Source organism: Tachypleus tridentatus, chromosome 3 (assembly GCF_004210375.1).
Source record: "Tachypleus tridentatus isolate NWPU-2018 chromosome 3, ASM421037v1, whole genome shotgun sequence".
Classification (NCBI taxonomy): Eukaryota; Metazoa; Arthropoda; class Merostomata; order Xiphosura; family Limulidae; genus Tachypleus; species Tachypleus tridentatus.
This window is the reverse complement of record NC_134827.1, coordinates 49313269-49323925: the sequence shown is the minus strand read 5'-3', so window position 1 is coordinate 49323925 and position 10657 is coordinate 49313269.

Genomic DNA, 10657 nt, shown 5'->3' with positions numbered 1-10657 from the left:
AATGTTGCGTTTCTAAATTTCAAAACACGGCTAGTGCTCTAAGGCCTAACAAAAATAAAAGTAAAATAACTAAATTTCAAAACACGGCTAGTGCTGTGAGACCTAATAAAAATGAAAGTAAAATAACTAAATTTTAAAACACGGCTAGTGCTCTGAGGCCTAACAAAAATAAAAGTAAAGTAAATAAATTTCAAAACACGGCTAGTGCTCTGAGGCCTAACAAAAATAAAAGTAAAGTAACTAAATTTCAAAACACGGCTAGTGCTCTGAGGCCTAACAAAAATGAAAGTAAAGTAGCTAAATTTTAAAACACGGCTAGTGCTCTGAGGCCTAACAAAAATGAAAGTAAAGTAACTAAATTTTAAAACACGGCTTGTGCTCTGAGGCCTAACAAAAATAAAAGTAAAGTAACTAAATTTTAAAACACGGCTAGTGCTCTGAGGCCTAACAAAAATAAAAGTAAAGTAACTAAATTTCAAAACACGGCTAGTGCTCTGAGGCCTAACAAAAATGAAAGTAAAGTAGCTAAATTTTAAAACACGGCTTGTGCTCTGAGGCCTAACAAAAATAAAAGTAAAGTAACTAAATTTCAAAACACGGCTAGTGCTCTGAAACCTAACAAAAATAAAAGTAAAGTAACTAAATTTTAAAACACGGCTTGTGCTCTGAGGCCTAACAAAAATAAAAGTAAAGTAACTAAATTTCAAAACACGGCTAGTGCTCTGAAACCTAACAAAAATAAAAGTAAAATAACTAAATTTTAAAAAATAATATAGGATTTATTAATTAGATAAAGATAAACATATATACATGTGTATATGAAGGGAAAAGATGTTGGTTGTTGTTTGTCTGCACAAAGCTAGAGAAAGGGCAATCTGTTCTTTGCTCACTACGAGTATCAAAACCCAATTTCTAGCAGTATAATACGAAGAGGAAAGGGAAAAATAAAAATAAGCTCATGCGTAAACATCTTTATGAGCTCGCACATGTTTATACGCGCGTGCGAGCTCACACAGCAATCCAGACAGAGAAAGAACATCTTTCATTTTTTCACCCTGCGGGTAAAAAGTTCCACGTGACAGACGAGTCCATGTTCATCCTATTGTTTCCTTTTCTTGACTGTCGATGAAAGACGGAAGGGGGGGCTGGCTCCTGATGCTATGGTCATCATTATTTGAATGCTTAGCCACAGTTCTGTCAGGATCATAATCCCGGGTGATAGAATGCGCTCACGTGCTCGTTGAGAGAACGTCCGCTGTATTTTCCTTCCTACAGTTGTCCACATCATAAACATAGATGCAACAGATTAGACTCTGAGAAGTGCAGGAGAACAACTGTTTAGTTGTATGTGTGGAGATGTGGGCCCTAAAACAGAAGTACAGGTGTTTATGTAATGTCATGTGGGTCCTAATACAGAAGTATAGGTGTTTATGTAACGTTATGTGCTGCACCATGAACGTCTACAACAACTTGTACCATACTGGGGGAGGGGTTAAATGTTAAAAGTTTTGTGTGTGTTTTTTTGCAAGTATTAAACACTTTTATCAGTTATAGTAAATATAGACTTAGATATAACTTATAGTACAAACGTGTTATAGTAAATATAGACTTAGATATAACTTATAGTACAAACGTGTTATAGTAAATATAGACTTAGATATAACTTATAGTACAAACGTGTTGTAGTAAATATAGACTTAGATATAACTTATAGTACAAACGTGTTATAGTAAATATAGACTTAGATATAACTTATAGTACAAACGTGTTATAGTAAATATAGACTTAGATATAACTTATAGTACAAACTTGTTGTAGTAAATATAGACTCAGATATAACTTATAGTACAAACGTGTTATAGTAAATATAGACTTAGATATAACTTATAGTACAAACGTGTTATAGTAAATATAGACTTAGATATAACTTATAGTACAAACGTGTTATAGTAAATATAGACTTAGATATAACTTATAGTACAAACGTGTTGTAGTAAATATAGACTTAGATATAACTTATAGTACAAACGTGTTATAGTAAATATAGACTTAGATATAACTTATAGTACAAACGTGTTATAGTAAATATAGACTTAGATATAACTTATAGTACAAACATGTTGTAGTAAATATAGACTCAGATATAACTTATAGTACAAACATGTTGTAGTAAATATAGACTCAGATATAACTTATAGTACAAAGGTGTTGTAGTAAATATAGACTTAGATATAACTTATAGTACAAACGTGTTATAGTAAATATAGACTTAGATATAACTTATAGTACAAACGTGTTATAGTAAATATAGACTTAGATATAACTTATAGTACAAACATGTTGTAGTAAATATAGACTCAGATATAACTTATAGTACAAACGTGTTGTAGTAAATATAGACTCAGATATAACTTATAGTACAAACGTGTTATAGTAAATATAGACTTAGATATAACTTATAGTACAAACGTGTTATAGTAAATATAGACTTAGATATAACTTATAGTACAAACGTGTTATAGTAAATATAGACTTAGATATAACTTATAGTACAAACGTGTTGTAGTAAATATAGACTCAGATATAACTTATAGTACAAACGTGTTGTAGTAAATATAGACTTAGATATAACTTATAGTACAAACGTGTTATAGTAAATATAGACTTAGATATAACTTATAGTACAAACGTGTTATAGTAAATATAGACTTAGATATAACTTATAGTACAAACGTGTTATAGTAAATATAGACTTAGATATAACTTATAGTACAAACGTGTTATAGTAAATATAGACTTAGATATAACTTATAGTACAAACGTGTTATAGTAAATATAGACTTAGATATAACTTATAGTACAAACGTGTTGTAGTAAATATAGACTTAGATATAACTTATAGTACAAACGTGTTATAGTAAATATAGACTTAGATATAACTTATAGTACAAACGTGTTATAGTAAATATAGACTTAGATATAACTTATAGTACAAACATGTTGTAGTAAATATAGACTCAGATATAACTTATAGTACAAACGTGTTATAGTAAATATAGACTTAGATATAACTTATAGTACAAACGTGTTGTAGTAAATATAGACTCAGATATAACTTATAGTACAAACGTGTTGTAGTAAATATAGACTTAGATATAACTTATAGTACAAACGTGTTATAGTAAATATAGACTTAGATATAACTTATAGTACAAACGTGTTATAGTAAATATAGACTTAGATATAACTTATAGTACAAACATGTTGTAGTAAATATAGACTCAGATATAACTTATAGTACAAACGTGTTATAGTAAATATAGACTTAGATATAACTTATAGTACAAACGTGTTGTAGTAAATATAGACTCAGATATAACTTATAGTACAAACGTGTTGTAGTAAATATAGACTTAGATATAACTTATAGTACAAACGTGTTATAGTAAATATAGACTTAGATATAACTTATAGTACAAACGTGTTATAGTAAATATAGACTTAGATATAACTTATAGTACAAACATGTTGTAGTAAATATAGACTCAGATATAACTTATAGTACAAACGTGTTGTAGTAAATATAGACTCAGATATAACTTATAGTACAAACGTGTTGTAGTAAATATAGACTTAGATATAACTTATAGTACAAACATGTTGTAGTAAATATAGACTCAGATATAACTTATAGTACAAACGTGTTATAGTAAATATAGACTTAGATATAACTTATAGTACAAACGTGTTGTAGTAAATATAGACTCAGATATAACTTATAGTACAAACGTGTTGTAGTAAATATAGACTTAGATATAACTTATAGTACAAACGTGTTATAGTAAATATAGACTTAGATATAACTTATAGTACAAACGTGTTATAGTAAATATAGACTTAGATATAACTTATAGTACAAACATGTTGTAGTAAATATAGACTCAGATATAACTTATAGTACAAACGTGTTATAGTAAATATAGACTTAGATATAACTTATAGTACAAACGTGTTGTAGTAAATATAGACTCAGATATAACTTATAGTACAAACGTGTTGTAGTAAATATAGACTTAGATATAACTTATAGTACAAACGTGTTGTAGTAAATATAGACTTAGATATAACTTATAGTACAAACGTGTCATAGTAAATATAGACTTAGATATAACTTATAGTACAAACATGTTGTAGTAAATATAGACTCAGGTATAACTTATAGTACAAACGTGTTATAGTAAATATAGACTTAGATATAACTTATAGTACAAACGTGTTATAGTAAATATAGACTTAGATATAACTTATAGTACAAACGTGTCATAGTAAATATAGACTTAGATATAACTTATAGTACAAACATGTTGTAGTAAATATAGACTCAGGTATAACTTATAGTACAAACGTGTTATAGTAAATATAGACTTAGATATAACTTATAGTACAAACATGTTGTAGTAAATATAGACTTAGATATAACTTATAGTACAAACGTGTTATAGTAAATATAGACTTAGATATAACTTATAGTACAAACGTGTTATAGTAAATATAGACTTAGATATAACTTATAGTACAAACGTGTTATAGTAAATATAGACTTAGATATAACTTATAGTACAAACGTGTTATAGTAAATATAGACTTAGATATAACTTATAGTACAAACGTGTTATAGTAAATATAGACTTAGATATAACTTATAGTACAAACGTGTTATAGTAAATATAGACTTAGATATAATGATACAAACCAAAACACACCCATAAGGAATGGTTTGGAAGAGATAATCCTATGTTATTTGTTTCTTGAACATTTCATTATAAGGTCCGGGTGTTCGACAATTTTCGACTTCTATTAAAACAAACATACATGTACGTTGAGGAGATATTTATAACAGTTGTATATTGACGTTGTAAGTTTACACAATTTTAAAAACGAAATTATAACCAGTAACTTCAGACGAGAGAGCTTTCTGGATACATTTGTAATGAAGTGATCTTATATCAACACATTTAACGAATATTGTAATTTATAGACTTATACGCGGACTTTTCTCTACGTTATTGTATTTATATCACAGTTTATAATATCTTTTTGGTGTTCTTTCGTGCTTTAACCACGGTTTTTGTAAGAGGACTGGGATATCGATATGTGAAACTTAGGGTGTGTTTCGTAGACAACACACAAGGGTTCACAACACCTGTTACAGGTGAGGTTCAAACAACACCACAAAGGTATTATTACCTATAGCGTTTCACGTTCAGGAAAACAGCCGTATAATAGACACTAAAGTGCTAACATAATAGACAGAGGGAAAAGAAAAACACCGAACGAAACAATAGTTAAGGACTAATAGCCCATCAGTGAGTATGAATTAAAAATAACAGTCAACACCTACTTAATACTGTGGACACCACTAATAAAGAATATAAAACATATATCTTGCTATGCCTAATTGTGAAATTTAACGTTTAATTTTATAATGTATTATTTGAGGTTTTAAACATTCCATTATTTTTGTTCCTGACCCGGCATGGCCAGCGTGTTAAGGCGTGCGACTCGTAATCTGAGGGTCGCGGGTTCGCATCCCGGTCGCGCCAAACATGCGCGCCCTTTCAGCCGTGGAGGCGTTATAATGTTACGGTCAATCCCACTATTCGTTGGTAAAAGAGTAGCCCAAGAGTTGGCGGTGGGTGGTGATGACTAGCTGCCTTCCCTCTAGTCTTGCACTTCTAAATTAGGGACGGATAGCACAGATAGCCCTCGAGTAGCTTTGTGCGAAATTTAAAAAAAAACAACAAATTTTTGTTCCTCTGTATAATACCTAGAATTGTATTCTCCTTATGTTTATTGTATAGAAACAATATATTGATATTGTATATCCATCATAATTCTAGATGTGTAATATCTTTAATACCAGATATCAGTTGTTCTTACGACTTTTGCCCAGACGCATATTTTAAAACATTGTTTCCACAGTTAACGTAATTTTATTGTTCAGTGTATTGTTGCCACAGTGAAGACTCCAGTGAGAGGGTCGTAAGGTTACAAATAAAAGTAATTTAACATAGACAAAAACCCCTGTTTTTCTTGAAAGCTAAGCGTTGTCCTAGGACTGGTGTCTTGTTCATTTGTTTTTAAACTCAAAGTTATACAGTGGGCCATCTGCACTGTGTTTACCGCGGGCATACGTCCATATGAATATCAGGAGTCATGAATTTCACTGGTGAGTCAACGAAAGATTTCTAAACAGTAGGAACAAATATTGAAGCCTAGTTCAGTGAAAGGTCAGTGGGCTTATAACGCAAAATTAGGGATCTATAGCGCAGATAGACTTCGTTTAGCGTTGTGTAAATTCAAAACATACAAACAAAACAGATCTGTGCACATAAGACTTTTGCGAATCAGTTACATTTTTAAAATTCAGTGTGGCGATGATTTTGCTTTGAAAGGGTTTAAACTATTATGGCGTTTAGTGTGTCCACACTTGAATTAACGGTATAGTTGTATTACATGTCTACTTGAACACGCTTGAATTAACGGTATAATTTCATTACATCTCTACTTCAACACGCTTGAATTAACGGTATAGTTTTATTACATCTCTACTTCAACACGCTTGAATTAACGGTATAGTTTTATTACATGTCTACTAGAACACGTTTGAATTAACTTTATAGTTTTATTACATGTTTATTCAACACGCTTGAATTAACGGTATAGTTTTATTACATGTTTACTTCAACACACTTAAATTAACGCTATAGTTTAATTACATGTTTACTTTAACACGTTTGAATTAACGGTATAGTTTTATTACATGTTTACTTGAACACGATTGAATTAACGGTATAGTTTTATTACATGTCTACTTCAACATGCTTGAATTAACGGTATAGTTTTATTACATGTTTATTCAACACGCTTGAATTAACGTTATAGTTTCATTACATCTCTACTTCAACATGCTTGAATTAACGGTATAGATTTATTACACATCTACTTCAACACGCTTGAAATAACGGTATAGTTTTATTACATGTCTACTTGAACACGTTTGAATTACCGCTATAGTTTTATTACATGTCTACTTCAACACGTTTGAATTAACGGTATAGTTTTATTACATGTCTACTTCAACACGTTTGAACTGACGGTATAGTTTTATTACATATCTACTTGAACACGTTTGAATTAACTTTATAGTTTTATTACATGTTTATTCAACACGCTTGAATTAACGGTATAGTTTTATTACATGTTTACTTCAACACGTTTGAATTAACGGTATAGTTTTATTACATGTTTACTTGAACACGTTTGAATTAACGGTATAGTTTTATTACATGTCTACTTCAACATGCTTGAATTAACGGTATAGTTTTATTACATGTTTACTTCAACACGCTTGAATTAACGCTATAGTTTTATTACATGTCTACTTGAACACGTTTGAATTAACGGAATAGATTTATTACACATCTACTTCAACACGCTTGAAATAACGGTATAGTTTTATTACATGTCTACTTGAACACGTTTGAATTACCGCTATAGTTTTATTACATGTCTACTTCAACACGTTTGAATTAACGGTATAGTTTTATTACATGTCTACTTCAACACGTTTGAATTAACGGTATAGTTTTATTACATATCTACTTGAACACGTTTGAATTAACTTTATAGTTTTATTACATGTTTATTCAACACGCTTGAATTAACGGTATAGTTTTATTACATGTTTACTTCAACACGTTTGAATTAACGGTATAGTTTTATTACATGTTTACTTGAACACGTTTGAATTAACGGTATAGTTTTATTACATGTCTACTTCAACATGCTTGAATTAACGGTATAGTTTTATTACATGTTTACTTCAACACGCTTGAATTAACGCTATAGTTTTATTACATGTCTACTTGAACACGTTTGAATTAACAGTATAGTTAATTACATGTTTACTTCAACACGCTTGAATTAACGGTATAGTTTTATTACATGTTTACTTCAACATGCTTGAATTAACTCTATAGTTTTGTTACATGTCTACTTGAACACGGTTAAGTAACTGTATAGTTTTATCACATGTCTATTTCAACATGCTTGAATTAACGCTAAAGCTTCATCACATGTCTTCTTCAACGTGCTTGAATTAACGGTATAGTTTTATTACATCTCTACTTCAACACGCTTGAATTAACTGTATAGTTTTATTACATCTCTACTTCAACATGTTTGAATTAACGGTATAGTTTTATTACATGTGTACTTCAACACGCTTGAATTAACGGTATAGTTTCATTACATCTCTACTTCAACATGTTTGAATGAACGGTATAGTTTTATTACATGTCTACTTCAACACGTTTGAATTAACGGTATAGTTTTATTACATATCTATTTCAACACGTTTGAATTAACGGTATAGTTTTATTACATGTTTATTCAACACGCTTGAATTAACGGTATAGTTTTATTACATGTTTACTTCAACACACTTAAATTAACGCTATAGTTTAATTACATGTTTACTTCAACACGTTTGAATTAACGGTATAGTTTTATTACATGTTTACTTGAACACGTTTGAATTAACGGTATAGTTTTATTACATGTCTACTTCAACATGCTTGAATTAACGGTATAGTTTTATTACATGTTTACTTCAACACGCTTGAATTAACGCTATAGTTTTATTACATGTCTACTTGAACACGTTTGAATTAACAGTATAGTTTAATTACATGTTTACTTCAACACGCTTGAATTAACGGTATAGTTTTATTACATGTTTACTTCAACATGCTTGAATTAACTGTATAGTTTTGTTACATGTCTACTTGAACACGGTTGAATTAACTGTATAGTTTTATCACATGTCTTCTTCAACGTGCTTGAATAAGGAGTATAGTTTTATTACATCTCTACTTCAACATGTTTGAATTAACGGTATTGTTTTATTACATGTGTACTTCAACACGCTTGAATTAACGGTATAGTTTCATTACATCTCTACTTCAACATGTTTGAATTAACGGTATAGTTTTATTACATGTCTACTTCAACATGCTTGAATTAACGGTATAGTTTTATTACATGTTTACTTCAACACGCTTGAATTAACGCTATAGTTTTATTACATGTCTACTTGAACACGTTTGAATTAACAGTATAGTTTAATTACATGTTTACTTCAACATGCTTGAATTAACGGTATAGTTTTATTACATGTTTACTTCAACATGCTTGAATTAACGGTATAGTTTTATTACATGTTTACTTCAACACGCTTGAATTAACGGAATAGTTTTATTACATCTCTACTTCAACACGCTTGAATTAACGGTATAGTTTTATTACACGTCTACTTCAACACGCTTGAATTAACGGTATAGTTTTATTACATGTCTACTTCAACACGCTTGAATTAACGGTATAGTTTTATTACATGTCTACTTCAACACTCTTGAATTAACGCTATAGTTTCGTTACATGTCTATTTCAACATGTTTGAATTAACGGTATAGTTTTATTACATGTTTACTTCAACATGCTTGAATTAACGCTATAGTTTTATTACATGTCTACTTGAACACGTTTCAATTAACGGTATAGTTTTATACATGTCTACTTCAACACGCTTGAATTAACGTTATAGTTTCATTACATCTCTACTTCAACATGCTTGAATTAACGGTATAGATTTATTACATGTCTACTTCAACACGTTTGAATTAACGGTATAGTTTTATTACATATCTACTAGAACACGTTTGAATTAACTTTATAGTTTTATTACATGTTTACTTCAACACACTTAAATTAACGCTATAGTTTAATTACATGTTTACTTCAACACGTTTGAATTAACGGTATAGTTTTATTACATGTTTACTTGAACACGTTTGAATTAATGGTATAGTTTTATTACATGTCTACTTCAACATGCTTGAATTAACGGTATAGTTTTATTACATGTTTATTCAACACGCTTGAATTAACGTTATAGTTTCATTACATCTCAACTTCAACATGCTTGAATTAACGGTATAGATTTATTACATGTCTACTTCAACACGCTTGAAATTACGGTATAGTTTTATTACATGTCTACTTGAACACGTTTGAATTACCGCTATAGTTTTATTACATGTCTACTTCAACAAGTTTGAATTAACGGTATAGTTTTATTACATGTTTATTCAACACGCTTGAATTAACGGTATAGTTTTATTACATGTTTACTTCAACACACTTAAATTAACGCTATAGTTTAAGTACATGTTTACTTCAACACGTTTGAATTCACGTATAGTTTTATTACATGTTTACTTGAACACGTTTGAATTAACGGTATAGTTTTATTACATCTCTACTTCAACACGCTTGAATTAACGGTATAGTTTTATTACATGTCTACTTCAACACGTTTGAATTAACGGTATAGTTTTATTACATATCTATTTCAACACGTTTGAATTAACGGTATAGTTTTATTACATGTTTATTCAACACGCTTGAATTAACGGTATAGTTTTATTACATGTTTACTTCAACACACTTAAATTAACGCTATAGTTTAATTACATGTTTACTTCAACACGTTTGAATTAACTTTATAGTTTTATTACATGTCTACTTCAACACG